This window comes from Gallus gallus, chromosome 4 (assembly GCF_016699485.2).
Source record: "Gallus gallus isolate bGalGal1 chromosome 4, bGalGal1.mat.broiler.GRCg7b, whole genome shotgun sequence".
Taxonomy (NCBI): domain Eukaryota; kingdom Metazoa; phylum Chordata; class Aves; order Galliformes; family Phasianidae; genus Gallus; species Gallus gallus.
In genome coordinates this window covers 30,304,360-30,326,462 of record NC_052535.1, presented here as the reverse complement: position 1 = coordinate 30,326,462, position 22,103 = coordinate 30,304,360, and the positions used below count along the sequence as shown (strand labels likewise).

The window sequence follows — 22,103 nt, the reverse complement described above, 5'->3', positions numbered from 1 at the left end:
TTACCCACCACGTGGTCCACCCATCAGATCTACATCTTTCCAATTTGAAGATAGGGATGTAGTGGGGGACCATGTCAAAGGCCTTGCACAAGTCCAGGTAAATGATCGGTCGCCTTCCCTTTATCCACCAAGGACAGCTGTTTTTGTTGTTGGGTTTTTTGTTTGTTTGTTATCTGATTGCTTTATTGTTGTTTTATTCTGGTTTGTTTGTTTGTTTGTTTTTCTCATATAAATGTGACCCCACATATAAATGTAGCCATTGGGAGTAAAGTTTTACATCTATATTGGATTTTGGCCATTTCGTCCTACAACTGTTCTCTGACAGTAGCCAGTTTCAGATGCCTTAAAGGGGAGTATATAGTATATCTAAATTATTATTACTGCTATTTTATTTGTTCCAGTGCAGAATTACTACCAGATCCCACATGGGGTTTGAATCATGGAGATGCATGTTACACTGAATTTCATCAATCATTTTTCAGTTTCATTAAGGCTGCATTGTAATCACAACCCCCCCCCCCTCCCCCCCCCCCAAGTGCTTCTTACTCATGGAGGCTATAGAACAAAGTAGATATGTTCATATCATAGAAAATTCATAGTGCAAACCAAGAAATCTACCCAATTTCATCAGCTAGTGTCTGTGTCCTGTCACTTCACATAACCCATACCCACAACTGCCAGGTCTTACTGCCAGTCTCACTAATGCTCAGTTTGCTTTTGCTCTTTGTACAGTGATAAATATCACTTACAAAGAGCAAAGAAGATTATAACATGCCTCTTTTATTTGTTCTCTTTTTATTCCTATTCTGTAAGCATCATTTCCAATAAAGCTTGATTTTGCTCTTGAGTCATAGGTCAGAGTTTCCTCATGATTCCTTGTTAGCTAGTCATAAGATCTAAAAGATCTTCATCTGTTATTTTATAGGAACATTTTCTTTGACTGTCATGTCACCAAAACGTACAGTAAGATGCTTTTGCTTGCTGGAATTCCTGATGCGGTTTTAGTATGTTTAATACAGTTAAGTATTATAGCCAGAGTCAGACTTTAATCTGTTTCTTAATTCTCAAGGCATATACTTGCCTTGTAAAAGGAGCTTCTTTATTAGAATCATACGGTAGTTTGTTGAATGTGCTTAGTGGACTGTCACACAGATTATTATATGCATCTTCTTGGACCAAACAGTTGTTAGTAATATGTTACATTAGTCAGTGATGCAGTTGTCCAGGAGAAGATTTTCTAAACAATTGGGATTTTTGCCCTTCACCAAGCAATATGTTGGAGTATTTAATTATATAGATGTTAATGACTATCATATAATTGCTTGAATTTGTCTTCAAGAAGCAAGTCATTTCCATTTTATATTTGGTTCTGTCATAGAATACTCTTGAGTAAGTCACATTCTGGTTATTTTTTTCTCATTTAAGTGTTTTTATAAATATTCCCTAAATAGTCAAATGAGCTGTGTATCTTAATTCCTTACTGTTTGCCAAATAATTTGAGATCCTGAGATGACAACAGAAAAGCTCTTTCTGTGAAAAGCATTGATATGTATTCGTTGGAAATAATTGTTCTAAGAATTCACCTTGAAGCTGTCTTGATCTTACTGTCTAAGAAAACCACAGTTGGGATGGAGGTTTGATGCTCAGAAATTCTCTGCTGGATTAATCTTTCTAAGCAATGTCATCTTTTTTTGCCAAAATATTTTACAAGAAATTGTCATAAGTACGTGTCAGCTGATTCATATATTTGTCTTTGTGTTCTTTCTTGACTCATTAATTTACCTGTTACCATTTTTTCTCACGTGATCAGCCCACTGATGGCTGCCACCAGAAGAGGAGATCCTCCTGTCTTATTCCTTTTACTCCTAGTCAGAGGTTAATTCTCTTTGACATTAGGTCTAGCACTTTGTGCCACTGGCAGGTTGTCTGTCCAGCAAACATCATTCTTCTTTGAATGGAGAGGGAAATGAGTTTTCCGTCAGAACGGGTTCAGCCTGAAGCATCTGGACCATTACTTCCAAATGCAAGTAAGGGGAGAGAAAGAGCATTCGGCCTGTGGGCTTCGAGGTAGGGAACAGGATTTCCCCTTCTGGCAGCAGTCTGCAGCTAGACCAGATTATGCATAATGTCAAGCCATATTCTTAAACAACTCACAGCATTTCTCATTTAGTGAGACTAGAGTGTTTGATGTGCTTAGTGGAGATCTGACTTTTCAAATAGGTCTGGCAGCAAGCACTAAAAAGCAGGTGTCCTCCAGATTGACGTTTGACTTACATAGCCAAGAGAAGGCTTCACAGAGGAGCAGCTACTAGAAAAAAAAAAAAAGTCATAAAACAAACAAGACACCATAAGTTTAAATGGGCAAAAGTTCACAAAGGAAAGGACCTGGCAGCTGACACCAATATTATTATTGGCTGAAAAGACATTTGAACTTTTTGGCAACAACAAATGTCAGAGCATTGGATTTGAACAGGTGAAATTTATTGTAACCTTTACACACAAGGAGTCAGGAAATCATTGCGGGTGTTCAAGTGATGAGGAGTTTCTGCAGCAGTAGGTAAAGAAGTTGCTTAGGGTATATAAAGCAGTCATTGCTAGAAACTACATGCAAGAAATGAGGTTTTCCTAAAAATATGCTACAAAAAATCAATGTGAATTGAGTGCTTTTTTTTGAAGAAGCTCCACCAAGCTCCACGAAATGCTGCTTCTAAGGAAATAATGTGATCTTTCTCTGATCTTCTGAGTTCAGACCTATTCAAAACTCAGAGATGTCGCATATTTCAGTATCTTGTGGGAGATGGAGGAAAACAACTACAAAAAAAAAAAAAATAAGGAGAGATTGCTGTTATGCTCAGCAAATGTGATCCTTGGTTTTATAGCATCTGGGGCAAACTATCAGCTGAAACTTTAAAATCACGTTCTATTCTTCGCATCTGTATTAAGAAAACAATGAAGTGATTTCTGCAAAGAAGGCTTCATTCATTTTTCTTTATTAAAACTATTCTTTCTGTATGTTATAGTGAAATGTGTCACATATAAGCCTTGGTTCCTTCTATACTCAAAATGAAAAATCTCGAATCTGTTTTTATTTACATAATTATATGTATTACACTTGATATAGCTACTAAATATGCCCTGCACCCCCTCTCACTAAATATATTTGAGAATTAATGTGCGTGGTCATACAAGTTCATATATTGAATAGAGGAACAACAGATATTGCACTAAATATAATATGTTTCAGCTGGCAAGGATTTACAGTTTCTGTTCTCAAGAAAATATTGTGTGCAGCTGTTTCTAACATGTTTTCTGTGTTGAAATAAAATAAAAAAAAACGATACATATTCTTGCATTTCTCTTGCTCTAGGACATCACTGGAGAGAAAAGATTTTATCTCAGTGGGCCATTTTCTGTTGAAGTATTTTAAATAAATAAAGGGAAAGAATTGCGTGTATCTAGGTGCCTATATTCTCTCATTTGCATATGTTTAGTAAATATTCACCTACCACCTTTAATTTATTTATTTTTTTTAGTGGAGGAGAGATATATAATATATGATCTCATTTTGAAATAGTGATATTTTTTTCTGGAAGAAATGATAGATTCTTCTTAGTAATAGCAAGTGACAAGAGGCAGCGGGCACAAATCAAGAGCATTAACATGTAAGCCTCTGTATGAATACAAGAAAACTTTGTCATTGTGTTGTTACTATGAGTGTGGTCAAACACTGTCAAAGAATGCCCAGAGAGGTTGTGGAGTCTCCATTCTTGGAGATAATAAAAAGCCAATGGGACATGGTCCTGCATAACTGGCTGTAAGTGATCCTGCATGAACAGGGGACCTCCACTGGTCTCTTGTAGCCAAAGCTGTTGACAATCTCTGATGTGTACAGATCCACTGAGTGAGTCAAAAAGCCCAGCCAGCTGTATCTCTTGCTTGTTTGTAGGTGCAATTTTGTGTGTACTGGCTTTGTAGACTTTGAAAGCTGGCCAGGACCTTTGCCAAAAAACAATTGGAATATTGCTGCTATGAATTTAAAAATAAAGTAACATAAATATATATATATATTTAATACTCTAAAATTTATTTTCTCATGCAAACAGGTGGAATTACCTTATCAGGAAAGCCCTTTCACTAGTATGTGGTCAGATTTGCTATGGATGGAAGACTGCCTTTTAAAATAGCATTGCAGTGGCATGCCTGCAATACATATATTTACAATAAATTGAAATCTAGATGTGTAGTTAATTGTACATATAATAATAACAAAGTGTTCTAATAAGTAAATTTCAGAGTAATCTAGTGTATATTTACGTCATAAATTTTATTTCTATCAGCTTGGGTACATGACCCAATGCTGCAGTCTTCGTTTGATCTTCCTGAGTAGAAAAACTCAGTTACAAAGCCTTTAATGTTTTGTTTGTTACAGTGAATAGAATTTGGACCGGGAGAAGACTAAAGACAGTCCTTTAAGAAATCTATGGATCATGTTAAGTTGAGGTATATCACACAGTCTAATTATTTTTTTTCATGCCTGCAACTTTGCTGCTAAGGATTTAGTTGGAAATATCTTTAAGGATACTAGTTTTCTTTGACAGTAGAATAGGAACCTGGGTAAGTCAGTTAGTGTAATTCCCAGGCATATTAGTTTATCTGCTAAGAATATAGTCTGTTTCATTAGGGCAAATGGGTGGACTGTATATTGTGTGTAAATGGAGAGGAACTTAAACTGTCCTTATACAAATTTATTTATGCTAACAGTTTCTTTGAAAGGCTACAGTTCAGAGGGCCTCAGTTTTAAAACCCTTTCCTATGCTTTCAATCGTTACTGTGTATGTCTTTTTTTCCCTTCTGTTTGAGTTCCAAATTTACTTGCAAGTATTTTACATTTTGAAAAATTACTGAAGATTAAAACATAAGTCCTTATGATTAGGAATGTCATGCTGCAGTTGGCAGAATTTTGTTTCTTCAAACTATTTAGTGATAGTGATTCTTACAGAAATAGCCCATGTTTTTAAAGTTTTGGGAACTACTAGGTTTTTGAAAAGACCCTGAACAAGCAAAGTTCTTGACTCCAATTGAGATCAATTTGAGTTAATCTACAGTCCTGCAAAGCAGCTATTTGTGTAGCTAAATATTCAGATATTATAATATTTTAGATATTATATTATGACTGCAGTACACCGATACGTAGTAATGGTGCCATAGATTGCTGTTGTATGGGAGTGAAACGGGATACTAATGTAAATGAAAATCAAACTGAGTTATTTCTTTGGAAGTCTTTCTTGTTCTTTAAAAATGCCTTTTAATAACTGTCTGGACGTCACCTACACATACGAACAGTTTCTGGATGCCAAATACTTCTTCAGCATAAAAATGCAAGAGATGGCCAAAGGTTCAAGGTCAAGTGCAAAATGGGACAGGAGAGGGAGGACATCATTTTCAAGTGCCTCTTGGTAAAATAACCAGAGAAGACAGTAAGCCATTCATAAGGATTAAGGCTAATGGGTGAAAGTAAATTGTTTTAATTAGGTTTCTGAGTTTTAATCCAAAACAAAACTTGCAAGAGGCATATTGTAGATATCAGCATTTGATCTTGCTCTATTAAATACATTTTCAGCATCTCAAGAAAAAGCAGCAGTGGGATCGTCATCATCTCTCACCTCTCATAATATCTGTAGCACTCTTCTTAAATTATCAGCTGCCTCCCCGCCTGGCATGAAAATGCCTTGATCTTGATTTACAATGGTGGTAATGCTTTTGTTTAGTCTCGTGGTTAGCCATTTAGTAAATATTTTTAAGACCACATTTAACAAAGATACAGAGTAATAGACCTTAAATTTACTGCGACTTTATCAGGTTTCAGGGTGAATAGATTCTACTTCACTTTTTCCTTATAGTGGTATTGCACCTTTACCTGCTTTTGTGCAAGGCATTTTGGAGGCACTGTTACAGGATAATGCAGTTTCTGACATATATCCCCTGCTATTAGCCACCATATTCAACCCAACTGCCAGACTGCAAGTTCTTTACTGTGCTTGTCATTTAATTAAATGTTTACAAGTATATTTTCGTTATATTTTGGCAAATATATGGCGGCATATTACCATGTTCCAAGTGAGTTTAAAGACAGGCAGGTAATAGCCATAAAATTTGACAGAGCAAGCAAAAGAAACCCGTGCGATTTTTTACATCTCTCTATAGTGGTTCTAAATACAGTATGGACAAAGAATAGGGCTACTGGTATTGCCAATGAACTGTTTATGTGCCTAAGAGAGAAGTTATGTATGAAGACAGAGGCATAACTTCAACATTTTTACATACCTACAGAAGAGTTGTACACTACCTAAAACAGAACAGAAGTTTCCTGGCATGCAGTCCTTGAGACTGCAGGAAAACAACAAGGATTTATTCGTCTGCTCTTCCTGTATATCATTATTCAATGACACTTGGATTAGTTTTGTTTGCTCTCAGTTCTGTGACATTTAGACCAAACTTCAAATATCCATGTTCTTAAGCATGATAAAAAGCCAACAGTAAAGAAGTAAAAAGTGAGTAGAAAAAGTTCTGAACATTTTTTATAACAATTTTTTGTGCCACTGCTTCTTCCAGAGTAAGTGGTCATATGAAGTGTTGGTCAAATTGACATTGACAGTTTTTACTGTTGGAAGTCAAGTTCTGTAGAGTTTCATAACTTTTTTTTATGGGAACAATAGCTTATACATCTAAAATTTGATATAATTTTAGAATGTTTTTAATGGTAAAGGTCTATTAATAGAACTCTGTCACTTGTGATGGAACTTACTGCCTAAAGTACATCTGCTTTGTGAGATACACAGTCTACTCACCAAACAATAGAAATATGAAATATCTTCTTGAACTTGGAAAGATAATATTTAAAACTCCCTGTGTAGTCTTTCTATCCTTATTAAAATGATAACTTGAAACTAGGATTCCTATAAGCAAGATGATTTAAAGCTAAGCAAACACATTACCACAGTATTATCCCAGATAAGCTGTCAGCCCATATCTTGGACAGATACAGTCCTTGCTGTGTAAAGAACTGGCTGATTGTCCAGGTCCAGAGAGTGGTGGTGAATGGAGTTAAATCCTGCTGGCGACTGGTCACAAGTGGCGTTCCCCAGGGGTCAGTACTGGGGCCTATCCTGTTCAGTATCTTTATTGATGACCTGGAGGTTGAGTGTACCATCTGTAAGTTTGCTGATAACACAAAGGTGGGAGGAAGTGTTGATCTGCCTGGGGTTAGGAAGGCCCTTCAGTGGGATCGGGACAGGCTGGATAGCTGGGCTGAGCCCAATGGGATGAAGTTCAACAAGACCAAGTGCTGGATCCTGCACTTTGACCACAACAACCCCAGGCAATCCTACAGGCCTGGGGCAGAGTGGCTGGAAGACTGTGTAGGGGAAATGGACCTCAGGGTGGGGGGTCAGTGCTCAGCTAAACATGAGCCAGCATTGTGCTCAGGTAGCCAAGAAGGCCAATGGCATCCTGGCTCGTATCAGAAGTAGTGATGCCAACACAAGCAGGGAAGTGATCATCCCTCTGTATTCAGCCTTGGTGAGGCCATACCTCGAATACTGTGTTCAGGTTTGGGCCTCTCACTACAAGAAAGACATGGAGGCCCTGGAGCATGTTCAGAGAAGGGCAACAAAACTGGTGAGGGGTCTGGAGCACAGGTCTTATGAGGGAGCTGGGATTGTTCAGTCTGGAGAAGAGGATGCTCAGGGGAGACCTTATTGCGCTCTGCAACTGACTGAAAGGAGGTTGTGTCAAGGTGGTGGCTGGCCTCTTCTCCCATGTAGCTATTGGACTACAGGTAATAGCCTCAAGTTGCACCAGGGAAGATTCAGATTGGACATTGCGAAAAACTTCTGCAAAAGAACAGTCAGGCGTTGGAATGGGCTGCCCAGAGAGGTGATGGAGTCAGTAACCCTGGAGGTGTTCAAGAAATGTTTAGATGTTGTACTGAGGACATGTGTTAGTGGGAAATATTGGTGCTAGGTGGATGGTTGGACTAGATGATCTTGGAAATCTTTTCCAATCTTAGCAATTCTATGATTCTATGATTCCATGATTCTAAGTGTCCTTCAGGACTTATTCCTTGGGATAGTCCTGCAGTTAGTGATTCTCCGAAGAGTAATATCCTTGAGAAGACAAAGGGAAAATACATGCTTTTAGAGTAATTTGTTATCTTTCAGCATTATGAAAGAGAAGTAAGTAAGATAACACATAGCCATTTTGGATGAGAATAAGCTTTCTTCATTTTGTCATTCTCCATTGCCAGCCTGCACAGCAGCTCCAACTTTCTATTCCCTGTCAGAAAGGAGGAAAGAATTTAAGGGCAGTGGATTCCTCAGAATATCTTCCTCTGTTCCTTGAAGTTTAAGCTCTTGTCTAATCTCTGAAAGTTTTTCTGGGCTGGCATTGACTTGCTGCTCAGACAGTGAGCACTGTCAGTAGCTGAACTGCTTGGCCTGCCATTGGATTGACAGTATACTGCTGTTTCTGAGATGCGAAAATGACACAAATCTGTACAAGGGCTGATTTTGTGATTGCCCCAATGGAATCCCCTTCAACCACTGTCTAGTTAATAAGGTTCAGTCAGTACCCAGAAGGAAACTCCTTGCCACTGGATTTTGCCTTTTGCAGGAATCTTATTATAGGATGACTTTGTTGGATATGTGCTTTTTTAAAAAATCACTCAGCTTGCAGTTAAGTTCTGTTTATGTTTCTGCAGTTGTTTAAATTTGTTCCTTATCTGCTGACTTTATCATCTGTAGGTCTGAGGCGGATAAAAAAGACCTGCTGTTTAAATTAACCCATCTCACATAGATGGGAACAGGCTGAAGGGATCAGATGAGCATCTCTTCTGGCTGATTTTAGGGCCTAATTAGACTCCTTCAAGGGGCAGTGATGAGGAGCTGAGAGCTCTTTAGCTGGCTCAGTGGAGACCATGGAGAGCTCTGTATACATGACCTCAACATTATTGGTTGTGTATGTGTGTTTCTATTAGCCTTCTAGGTCAAGCTACCAAGCACCAGGGACTGTGAACAGGGGGAGAGACAGGCAGGCGAACCAGGAATAAGAGACAAAGGTAGCGCCTGTTCTTAGGAATGATTTTGGGTTGGCTAAATAAAGAGTGACATTTCCTTACTACTCTTTTTTCCTTCAAAAATGTACTCCCTATTGCAGTGTGTTGAACCAGAAATGCATGCATATATACAATGTGTGTACTACATTCCATGTAATACTTGCTTTACATTAGGCTTGTTGACTCCAATCAGCATCTGGACCTCATTGTGTTTAGCATTTTCCAATCTGAGCTCTCAAAATTTTATGTAACAGTATTTAGATTTTCTTCTTATGTTTATATGTACTTACGATTGTTTTGAAGTGTCTTTTAAACCTCTCTTTTGGTCTGTCAGGAGCAATATTTTGTCATATGTGTAGTAAGATTGAAAATACCTCTTTTCCAAAAGGTGCAGCTGTTGTTATATTTGTGTCACACTTACTGTTTGATTTCATATTTCAATGATGACTAGTCTTTTTTAAAGGCCATATTATAAAGAAATGTTCAACTCATAATATTCTTTTAACTTGAGTCTTGAACACCTTTCATTTCCCATTAGGTGGCAGCTTTCAGGATTGGGCCCATACTGTAAAATTTACACAAAAAGCTCAATCAGGTTTGCTGGGCACAATAGTGAAAACCGTTCAGTATATCCTGTTTTCTAAATGTCAGCTTTTTTTTTTTTTTTTTTTTTTTTTTTTTTCATTTCATAGTGGGTGGGCTGGCTAAACAGAGAGTTTTTTACATGGTACTTTGCTGTTTTCTAAACAGAACAACTATGTATGCTATCTAGTTTATATACAGCTGCTTTTTTTTTTTTTCTTTTTAAAGCAGGGTACCCTTATAAATATGTTGGATTTAAAAGAAGCTAGTCCTACAGAAAATGCTTTGCTTGTAATATCTAAAACTTTTCTTTTTTTTTTTTTTTGCTTATTTTATTCATTACTTTTCTGTCTCCTGCTTTCTGTGTATTTTGAAATAATTATGCATAAGTCCTACAATACAGTAGGGCCAATGTTTTTAAAGAGTTTTTGTTCTGACACATAACATGGACTGGAGCTAATCAAAACACAAGTGTTTACTTTGCACTGCTCACTGCAGTTTTTAAGATACATATTAAACATTATTTTGGGCCTTACTACAGCATATGGCTTTAAAGCATTAACGAAAGACCATTCCAAATTAGGAAAATTAGAACAAAGAGCCATTCTAAAATAAACAATTAGTATTCTTAAAATATATCAGGATATAAATACTTCTATAAATACTTCTAGGATAATTCAGCTGCTATGTTGTTGTTTATTTTTGTCTTGCTGGAGAATCAAAGGAAAGCATGCTATTGCTGCAATTAATGGACCACATACAAAATGATTATCCTAAATAAGTCACATAGCCACTACCTGAGTAATCCTGCAGGCAGCACATCACATCATGTTTGAAGTACTCCATGGCAGAATTCATAGTGGAATTAAAGGCTCTTCTGAGCAAAACTTGTTCCCAGACAGAGCAATCCATATGAGCACTAGGAAAGTCACAAGAAAGTTGCCAGTGGGGATGTTGTCCAGTCCCTTTTTTACTATGAATTTGAAAACACATTTCTCAGGACCTACATATGGCTGGGCCATGTGTGCCAAGAAATGATGATGATTGTATTGATCGCTCATCCCTCCCATGAAAGGGTTCTTGATATGATATCTTATTTGACAGTGCCAGTCAGATGACATATTAGAGAGTTGAAAGCAATGTTAACCAGGCAGCTAGCCAGTTAAAAACTTCATTTTAGGTTTAGCTTTGTAAATGACTAGTTACTGGTTCATCACCTTTCTGTTTTGCATCATAGTATTCATTTTCATTTTGTTTTGGTGCTGTTTAATTGTCACTGAAGATAGATGTTTTCCAAGGGTGAATTAACTCTTAAATTAAACCTGGCTTTGATCCTACAAGAACGCCAATATTCTAGCCTTCATCCCAAATAACGGTTAACATTATTAACATAAGCACTGAGAATTTCTGTGAGTTACTGAAATAATTCATGTGTTTAATTCAGTGTGTTAAATGTTCTGCTTCAATGACTGAAAAAGATTTATTCAGGAATAAGCATTGGAGGGATATTCAGGATTTGGTATGATCCGATTTAATCAGCCATTTTTGTTGTGGGCATGATCTTTGATGCTTCATTTGGTCATTTGTGCTACCACAGAAATACTCCTGGGGAGCGGTGGAATTTCATACTGAGGAGAGCAAAAAAGGCAGCCTGTTACGTTTTCTTCCCAGATTCCAGTGCCCACAAAACAGCATCACTCAGTGGGGAAGTAGTAGGTTCTAGCATTCCTTTGGACGTGTGGGAAATGGCATGTGTGTTTATATGGCCGTGGTTTCACCTTACATATGGACCACCAGGTTTTAATGACACACTTGGCCACAGGAGGTTCAGGCCACTGACCACTATGTTTATTCCAGTGAGCCAACCCGTTGGCACTGGGAAACCTTTTACCCCAGTTTACATCAGGACATATAAATCAGACAACAGATTTCTTGTCTATAGGCGCCTTTTCAATATTGGCACTGGGTATTCCTGGGGAAGGCATTTTATTTTCCATGTACTACAGAACCTGTTAAGGGAGATGTCAAGGAGGGTGTTTTGTCAGAAGGGTGTAGCACAGAGTACGGAAAAATGAATTTAGGCAGCACTTCTATAAAGAAATTACAGGAGTATGAGGAAAAACAGTCTAGCTCCTCATCATGTCTTATTTCTAATGAGTGTTTCGTTCCACATCAGATTCTTGCTTTTCAAAGTAAATAAAGCTGGATGCTGGTATTTTCTTTAGAAACCTCATGGACATTAAGACTATTTGTATTAAAAAAGAAAATAAAAATAGGGGAACTGGGCTGTTCATTCTTAAAATATTCTTGTTCTTCTTTTTTCATATCTATTCTCAAACTTATTGGAGAGAGGAAAGTCAGATGTCCCTTCATTTACAAGTAGCCTCTCCTCTGTCCAAAAAAGGGTGAATATGACTCCCCTCCTCTATTAATGAATACTGAAAGGCTTTTACCCTGGCAATATTAATGACTGATAAACTCTGATTTAAAGGGGGAGTGGGGGGGAGGGGGGGAGGGCAACTACGTAGATCTAATAATGAAGTGGTGCTATCAAAGTGTTGTAGCAAATGATGTGGAATTGGTTTAAGTCCGGAGATACTTTGCACTAGAACTATAAAGCTTAATCTGTTCTTGATTGAGTCAACCAGCTAAAATGTCTAGTTGGAGGCATTTATATATTTGCTAATGAAATCAACCCTGAAAACTTGTTGTGGAATTGGTGAAAGCCTGGTTGTGTTTGGTTCAGAGTTGTCAACCATAGTGACCACAAACTACCTAAAATATAAAGAGCCTCCTTCTTACTCAACTCTTTTCTAATGTAAAAAAATATTGCCTGTTTGGCAGTTTGACATGGTGGAAGTGTCCTCCTACTCTCTTGTATGAGCTGTGCTTGCAAAGTAATGGCACATTTCTATTAAATACTTCACAAGCTCTTGTTTATAATTATGTGATATAAAAAGTTTGAAAGATTTTGTGTGTCAAAGTCTAGGTGTCTCAGACTTTTCCATGGTAATGAGGCTTTTATTCTTAAAGTATGCTATCCAATTTTCTTCTTTTCCCTACCATACTTCTTCAGCACCTTTTTATATCGTTTTGATTACGAATAATACATTCTGCCTTTACTGTATTTATTTTCTGATTCTCAGTGTATCACCAATAATAGTTGAAATACAGGCTACTTGCTACAATGCACACATGTACAGAAGCATTTACTGAAGTTCTCTTACTGACAAGAAACTTCTTACATTAGCACCTCCTTCCTATTGACAATTCTGCAGTGCAAGAAAAATGAGACACTGCAGGAGGTCTGCAGCTACATTTTGTAGTGCAAACTAATTAGTTACTACATGAGTTTTTGGTCAAACTCCTACTAGTTGCATTTTGTAATGAAACATTCCCTGAGAAGTGCAGTGAGGATTAATTAACATTTGGTATATTTAACTTGTAAAGTATAAGGGCCCTAATTCAACACTATTAAGCATGTGATCAACTCCACGCACATCTGCTTTATTTCTATCGGAATCAATGGAATTTAAGCATGTGCCTGAAGTTAAACATGTACTAAATCACTTTCCTGAGTACAAACAAACTGCTGATTTGGAGCTTATAAAAGCTATCTTTTTTTCCTCTGAAATCTATAGAGGCAATTCTTAATCAGACTGAAGATTGGAAACTTGAATTTCTAAAAACAATGGTCCATTTTCTTTTCAAAGTAACTTTCATTTATTTGCATCAATACTTTAGTTTTAATGCCCAAGTTTGCTCATGAGAATATCCTTTTTGAAAGAATTAATAAATATATGAAGAAAAAAATTGGGATGGGACATAAAGCTTTACCAGAATCATCACATTTTCATTTATGTGCGAAGAGATATTCCAGGCTGTAATAAGAAAAAAAATAAGAAAGAGAAATTCTCTCAAATGTGCCTTTTTATGATAAATATTCAGAATTATGTTCAATTAAATAAAATAATCTTCAGAATTTGCTTACTGGCTAAACAAAAATGCAAAACTGTAGTTTTTATTACCTGTAACTTTTTTGTGTGTGTACAAAAAAGACTGACACATGAATTATTCATCAATGGTATCAGTGATATTGAGTATTTAATTCTTTCAATATTTATTATTCTTGAATAATTCTCATTCAAAACTCTGGGAAGTTACTCAAAAGAGATAACAACAGAACCTAGCAGGCTCATACTGGTGACACCTGAACATCTCTCTTATAAGAATTTTCCACCACTGTCTTCACCAAAGCAGATTTTTGACCGAAGCACTGATGTTAAGAGACTTTTCCTTTAGCAAGGATCAAGTATAAACTTCTTAAAGTGAACTACATACTGACATTCTGTAGTAGAAAGTAACTATGTATTGTGCAAAACATTGGCAAAATCCTTCTTGGCTTAATTTTGCTATGAAAGAAGTGTAAAGACTTGATCAGCAATTGGAATCTGTGATCTTCCAGGACTCTGCAAGCTTCAATAAAGGGATATGACTTGCAGAAATTTCTGCGAGAAGGAACATGACTTTTCCCCAGATGTCATTCCATCCCAACAAACTGGGCAATCTGGAAGTAATCATTCTTCTTTGTGAGAACTCTAGTAAACATATAGCAGCTTCATTTCCAGATGGTGAAATCTGCATTCACCAGGCTGTCAACTGATTCACCTGAATGCAACTCTGTGTATGCTCACTCTCTTGCTTTCTTGCCTGCAAATGCACCCACATATGCACGTGTGCACACATCCCACTGCACCTTTTCTTCACTTTTGTGACTGTTCAAAGAAATTTTCACTTGCAATCACTACACTCAAAATGTAAACTCCTTGACAATCATCTTATGTCATGTTTCATCTCTAATATTATGCACCTGATGATTCAATCAGGTGGTTCAATCAGCTAAATTGTGTTGTGCTGCTCAGACAGGGACATCTAGTTGCAGCCATCATGTTTAACTCTGAAATCTCTCTTACTTCTGGTAAGTGGATGGTTTATATCAGCAGTGGCAACAGTGACAGTAGTTCTCCTCTGCTGGTACAGTCTTATGAGCACTGCATGCAGGCTGTTGTTCATCAGTGGTGAAAATGAATAGCTAATGGTGGTGACTGTGTTGAAAAATAGTGTTTTGTAGCTGAGAATTTGCTCTATCAAACAGTGTTGTTGTGCTCTTTGTATCTGTTGTAGTTTCCATGGAAATAAATAGGAGGCACTACTTTCAGAGGAACCTATACAGAATTACCAGGGAGTAAATGACCAGTGGTTTACAGATTTGCTGTTCTTTATCACAGCCCCATGAGTTTCTGAGAAAAAGGGAATATGACAGTTGGAGAAGAGCAAAGAGGATTCAGAAACAGTTCTAAAGGGGATGTTCCAGAGAGCAGCTAACATCTACATGTTCCATTAAAGTTGACTACCGTAGAAAATGTTTTTAACTAGAAACTTAAATTAATTAGCATTTAAGTAATGTGTTTTAAATATTACCTAAAGTCTACTGCCAGTAACGACATCGATGTTTAAAATTGGTTTACTTTATTTGTAATAACTAGTATTAATATTTGTTGTGTCTTAACCACTTGTAGACAGCTAAGCTCCACAAAGTTGCTCGCTTACAAGTGGGACGAGGGAGAGAAATAGAAGGATAGAAGTGTGAGAACTTGTGGGTTGAGAAAAAGAAAGGTTGCCCAGAGGGGTTGTGTATGCCCCATCCCTGGAGATGTTCAAGGCCTGGTTGGATGGGGCCCTGGGCAGCCTGGTCTAGAGTTAGATATGGAGGTTGGTGGCCCTGCATGTGACAGGGGTATTGGAGCTTGAGGATCCTTGAGGTCCCTTCCAACCCAAGCCATTCTATGATTCTATGACTCTATGATTCCATGAAAAAGATTGTTGACTAGGAAAAGTAAAAACTCCATGCCCAAGCACAGCAAAATAAGGAATTCACTCACTACTTCAATTTGATAAGCAGATATTAAACCATTTCCAGGAAAACAAAGTCTATTGTGTGTAACCATTTCTTGGGAAGATAAACATAATCACTCTGAACATCAGTCCATCCACTTTCTGTTCCCACAGTTTTTATTGCTGATCATGGTGCCATATGGTATGGCTTATCCCTTTGGTCCCTTTTGATCAAATGTCCTTGCTGTGTCCCCTCCCAGTTTCTTGTATACCTTCAGATTTCTCATTGGTTGGGGAGCATGAGAAGTAGAAAAGTTCTTGACTCTGTGTAAACACTGCTCAGCAACAACTAAGATATCAGAGTGCTATCACTATTGTTTTCTTCAAAAATCCGAAACGCAGCATCATTCAAGCCTGTACAAAGACAAATAACTCCATCTAAGCCCAAATCAGGACAATATCCACCCCATATTTCTTACTATTTATGTCATGCTCAGGTCCCACAGTATGCAATATATTCTTATTAACCACTACCCTTTGATTAATACACAGATACCATTCCTTAGTCTGTGAACTGTGGGATGTCCATAAAATGGACATTTAGTCCATGGCTTAGTATCTCTTTGTTATGATAGTCACTCAAGTCAGTAGGGATGTTTTGCTGCATGCAATTGGTGGACCCCAACACCAATTCAGGTTGTGTCGTTGCTGCACTTTCACTGCTTTTTGTGAGACTTGTCCTATTCTGGTTTTGGTGGTTCCTGCTGTACTACTTCTTATAACATGCAACTCAGGTGATGGGTTACAACAATGTAAAGGTATATCCAAGACAATCTCCACCCCTTGTCATTTTGGATTAAGCAATAGAGTTTAACATTGCAGTGAACTCTTCCCCTTCTCCCTGCTTCAGCCTGGACGTCCATTGGCCGCAGTCCCTTAGAGACGTACATTCTGTGGCGTGGCTTTATCCATGGCTTTTGCTCAACTTACTTGAGAAGAAAGTAAAACTATGCAGGTAGGTCTATGATTAATTTAAGTATTATACACTACTCAAGAGCATTCCAATTAATGATTAAGTTAGTTAATGATTAAGTCTGATTTCCTTTTATTTTATCTAAGAAGGTTTGTCCATTTGAATTTTTTTATTTTGTCAGATGAGTATTGCTCTGCATTCTGTGACTTAGCAAAATGTTACAAAGCAGTCCAAGCAAAGTCAACTCCCAGCTGCCAGTGGTGCTCCAATTCTGTTTAAATAAATATTTAAACAAAGGGCAACACCCAATTGAAATAGCTAAGTTTTATTGTGGCAGAACCAGTGGTAGAATTGTGGAAACCCATTCACTCTACACCACCAGCTGGGTCAATGCCACAGGACGATCTATTAGACCAGCAGGGTGCTCTCTTTAAATGACCTTTATGCCTTGTGTTAAGCCAAATCCATTGCCAATGTTAAATTATTGTGATAAATCCCTATTAAATTTTAGAATCAACATTCATATACTTTCATGTTAGTCCTTGTTGTGGTAATTTTACTTCTATGTGTGCCTCTGAACTAACTGGCTGTGGATGACAATAATAGTGGCACCACCAAATACTTGGCAAAAACTTTGGAAAAAATTTGGCCCAGTTTTACACTCAGTTGGCTTAGGTATATCCTTATATATGTGATCACAGTTCCTAGTGACTTACAAGGATGTTACATGTATCATGTATTTGAAGAGAAAACTGAGACTAAAATATTTAGCTGTTGAGATGTCCTTAACTGCAGTGAGAATACTGAAAATACTTGGATGTATAAACTTTCTAGGAAGGCAGTTGTTTTATTCTTCCCAATAAGGAAAACATGTTATATTTTCATTCCTTGTTTTATCATACCTTACTGTTTCTGTTTAAAAATCTAGTTAGGCTATTTCTAAAATGTTGCTGGCTACTTGGTAATAGCTTGCATAGTTGGCAATACAATACATTTTTGTACTTTTTGATGGGATTTCTTCTGATGCTGAGGGGAAAAAAAAAAGCTAATAATAAAATGGATTCACTTAAATATGCATATTCTTAACAGCACTGAAAAGAAGTGATTTATTGTAGTATCTCAGTGTACAAGTGAAAATTGCTGGTCCACTGTGCTGGGTGGTGTAAAACATCCAATAAGACGTTTCCTGCTCTACAGAGTTAACAGTTTACGTATATAGACAAGTTAAAAAATAGAGGAAAGAAAGCATCATTATCCCCCCTTTACAGCTGGTGAACGAAAATTCAAAGAGGTTAAAGGTCTGTCTAAACTGAGAAACTAATCTGTGTTTAGCAGGTGCATTAGCTAATACATTTTAATGAACCCATTCTAATAATCTCTTGATGACCAGAATGCACAAGTAGTATCTAAAAACTGGTTGTACTCAGTGATACAACTAATATTTTTTAGTGGCAGTTTATTTTCTTACATCAGTAATTTACAAGCACAGCAGTATGTGTATTTTTCCAAGTAGTTCTGAAATAACTGTGTTGTTCAGATTGTTGCAAGAACACACATTTTGTGTGTACGTATGAACTATCCTTTGATATGAGTATGCTGGAAAGTATATGAAATAAGTATATGAATGCTTAATTTATTAAAGAGATGGTCTGTATACATCAGATGCAAAAAGAAAACCGAATTAGATGTGTTTGCCTAATAATGTTATTTAATTGGTTAAAGATGTTTGGCAGATGAGCTCATTTTTTAGAAATGTTGTCTATTACACCTAAGAGGTTATTGAAGGATTAACAGGTTTACAATTCTGAAGCACCTGAGTGACTTAAAAGAGTAAATGTTTCTCTAGAGCAGTACAGGGACTTGGGAGCCTAGTTTCCATTTGTTTTGATTGAGACCTCTACCTTTAAGTGTGCACGTATTTTTAAAATGAGGACTTTAAAGAATGGTGTGCTAGTCAATCCCTGAAGAAGAAAGGCATCAAATTTGCAGTTATTATGATTACTTCTAGAGTTGATGTCTTCTGAAACAAAGCTATTCCGAGATTGCTATGAAAAGTTCCGCGGAGCAGGCAAGCATACTGGATGAATTGTCAAATATGTTTTTATTATATTTTGACTCAATATTTTTATTAGTAATAACTGAGATCAGTACTTGAGAATTCTAGCCAATCTCTGCATTTTCTTTTCACGATAGTCCCTACAATGAAGATCCAGTAACCAAAATAAGAGAGACAAAAGCTCATATACTGTACAAATAAGAAACTGGGCATTAAAGAGTTTTCCAAAGGCCACAAACAAGTGGGAGAAGATATTAGATTTTTCATAGAGGTGATGTGTCAAGACCAAAGTTGGTGGACAAAAGAGTGAAGAATTTCCAGCACAGGCTATTTTCTGTACTGTAGACTAACACGTGATGAAATCACACATTAGTACCCATACATTACATTGTCAGTGATGTAGGTGGAACTAAGACTTTAGGCATGACATCTATCTTGCAACTTGTCCGCCTTGTCTGAGCTTTAAAAATGGAAGTTTCTTTACTTCAGAGAAGAGAATGGTGAGATTGTTTACTCCAGAATTCTTTTGTCTTTCTGCATTTGCACCTCAGGACAACTTTTTACAAGAGTAGATGCAACCTTAGTCAGTCAATTGCACTGTTAGATTTGGAGCCATTTTACTGTCTAGAAAGATATCAGTAAAGTAACATCAGAAAGTAAGTTACATATACACAAAAATTGAGAGTAATTTGCAAGCTGTACTTTCAAATAGTACTTTGGTTTATGGTTTGTGCTAGATGGAACATAGCACTAAGCTGTGAAGTGAGTTCTTATTGTTTTTGCTTAACGTCAATAAAAATAGAACAACTCTAATTATACAAAGTAATGCTTTCTTAAAAATTCCTGTCAAATGGAATGAATGATACTTTGATACTTTACCAGCAGTTTAGCAAAGTAACTACTAGGACAGGATCAGTGTCTTGTGTTTTACAAATAAACTTCTTTACTCTGAATCAACATCTGCTTTGCCTTGGCCTTCATGTAGCAGCAGGAGACCATTATCCTATGATGACTTTCTATTCCACTGACATCTCATCTGGTGCACTGATATTCTTAGCATTTTACTCCCCTGCTGTGCCCCTTCCCCTCAGCCACACACACACAAACACTCTTTATCTTGGCCTGTAGAATGCTATGTTCTGCTCTTTCTGTGAATAACAAATTATGCATAATGTAATCAATCAATTACTTCTGCGGCTAAGGAGAAGTGTGTCCTTCCAATTAATTTCTTATATTCTAATAAACAACCAGTCTTGGATGAATGCCTGAACATTATCACAATTGTGAACATTTCTTAAGCTTCCTTGATATTCGGAGTCTGAAATCAGGAACTGTACTGTCTATTTTGCGAGAGTGACTTTCTTGCCGTTCTGATCTAACCTAATTATTACCAGGGATAGGAAAATGAAAAATAGTAAGAAAATAAACCAACTCAATTTTTTTGCAAAGGCTCAACTTGTTTTAATTTGGGGGCAAATATTTGGAGGCAAACTGGCTTCCCCAGACTTATTTGAAATAAATTATTATCCAGATATCCTAGTTTGTTAAGTTTACACTTGGGGAGGGGGCAGTTCATTCATATTGCTATGTTTCTTTAATGTAAAAGAATACATCAAAGCAGGAGTTTCTTCATCTTGACTTCAGTCTTTTGCTATGAAGGAAAGAAGAGAAGCATAATATTAAAATGTAACAACGTCGGTACTGCAGCAGTCCAGAGGTCAGTTTAATTCTAGGTGTCCACAAGAAGATGCTTGAGCAATAAGTATAAGAAATAACACAAGAATTGTGTGATTCTTTCACTTGTACAGCCTTCCTGCTTTTATGATGGTGTAAGGACTAGATGAACCCTGGAGGCAGGGCAGGGAAGGAAATTGCTGTTATGCTTTGCAGAGCTTCTGGAAACACTCAGTGCCTAATGGGGTGAGAAATTTCCTCCTCTTTCTTTTTCTGTGTCTCCTACACAGACGTGTATATCCCCATATGTGCTAAAGAAATGGAGCACCATTATGTTATGGGAATATGCACATGCTTTCTTTAATTTGGTTTGCAGGATGCGCCCAGAAAGCATTCTGAATAAGTCGATCAAAATGCATGCAGTTTTCCCTGTATGTCCTTTTGAAGTGCCTGTAAGGAGTATAAGAGCCAAAGCTTATCTTTTAGCATTATTTTTAATATAAGTAGGACTGAAAGAGAACGCGTTATATGATGAATTTACAGTCAAGGTTTGAATGTGTCACTTATCAGCAGCAAATTAGATCTTTCACATTAAAATATAGTCTTCTCAATAGTGTTTATTATACCTGAGTGCAAGCTGATTGTGATGGACTGTGATTGTCAACCAATGCAAGTAAGCAAGACAAAGATGGCTTTGTTTTTCTTTTTTTTTCCTTTGAGAAGTTTGAACTAATGCATCTGTGTATGATAATCTGCAAACCTCTTCCATTTACTGTTTTCAGTGTAGCAGTACGATCCATACATTTTCTTTTCTGTCCTACCTCCTTTAAAAAAACCACTGTGGGATCTTGGAAGATAGAGCTGCTTTTGCTGACTCCTGCTTCAGATTATTTAGTGCATACTGCAGAACCACCATGTGTATTTTTCTTGTTCATGGGTTGTTTCACTGCTTCATACTTCAACAGCTAGAATGAACTGGCATTCAGTATTAGTAACTTATTCTAGGTGAAGTTAACATATAAGTCTTTATAGAAATTAAAGCTAGTTTCTGTTGAAACAGCATTTCCTTAGTTCTGTTTTTTTGGCTGTATTGTAGATTCATACTCTTCATCTATTGCCAAATGTAGTTAACATTTTGAGGAGATAATTAAAAGGCAAAAGGAGCAAAAGAATGCAGACCTTCTCACAAATGTGTCCCGGATTTGTTTGGGATATTTCCAGAAATAGTATTTTCAACTTGTATTTGAGTATCTTATGTTTTAGGATATTTGCAGTCATGTCATGCTACATATATATTCAGCCAGGTTAAGGGACTGCATGAAGAGGAGTAGCCTGATCATGCCCTTTTATGTACTGTCTTGGGGTACACATAGGCATGGCACAATGTATCTATCACAAGGGATATGACGCAAAAAAAGTTGGAAGATTGTGATTTGTATTTTAAGAAGATAAAAGCAGTGCCATTTGAATCAAAGGTTCTGTTAAAACTCAGTGTAAATAGAATATCACTGTTTGGGGGTTATTTAGAGAACTAAAGCATGGCTTTTGTTAATTCACACTTCTTTACCATGAAAGAAAAACATATTAATGTGAAGATGAGAAAATGATACTCGGTATCTTCTCTATCCTGTGCATGTGTGAAAATGACGTATTTTCAGGAGAGTTTTTCTTGCCATTTTCACTGACATCAGAAAATGAAGCAATTACCCTGTTCATTTATTAAAAAAAAAGTCCCTAAACCGCACTTGTACATGAAGAGTATATATTTTGGTGAATAGGAGAAGAAAAATTAAGAGAAATGAAGTGAACAT

At 36.9% G+C, this 22,103-nt stretch overlaps 1 protein-coding gene across 3 annotated transcripts in view; it reads left to right on the top strand.

Moving 5' to 3' along the window:
• Positions 1-22,103, top strand: part of ANAPC10 (anaphase promoting complex subunit 10) — a 331,896-nt gene that overhangs the window by 257,979 nt on the left and 51,814 nt on the right. Inside the window, exons 12-13 of one of the 3 annotated variants that reach the window (XM_040698884.2) lie at positions 4,430-4,500; positions 16,500-16,604. The exons of the other annotated variants lie outside the window; for them this stretch is intronic. The gene's annotated coding sequence lies outside the window, so the exon portion shown is untranslated. The remainder of the gene's footprint in view (positions 1-4,429; positions 4,501-16,499; positions 16,605-22,103) is intronic. 3 annotated transcript variants of the gene reach the window in all.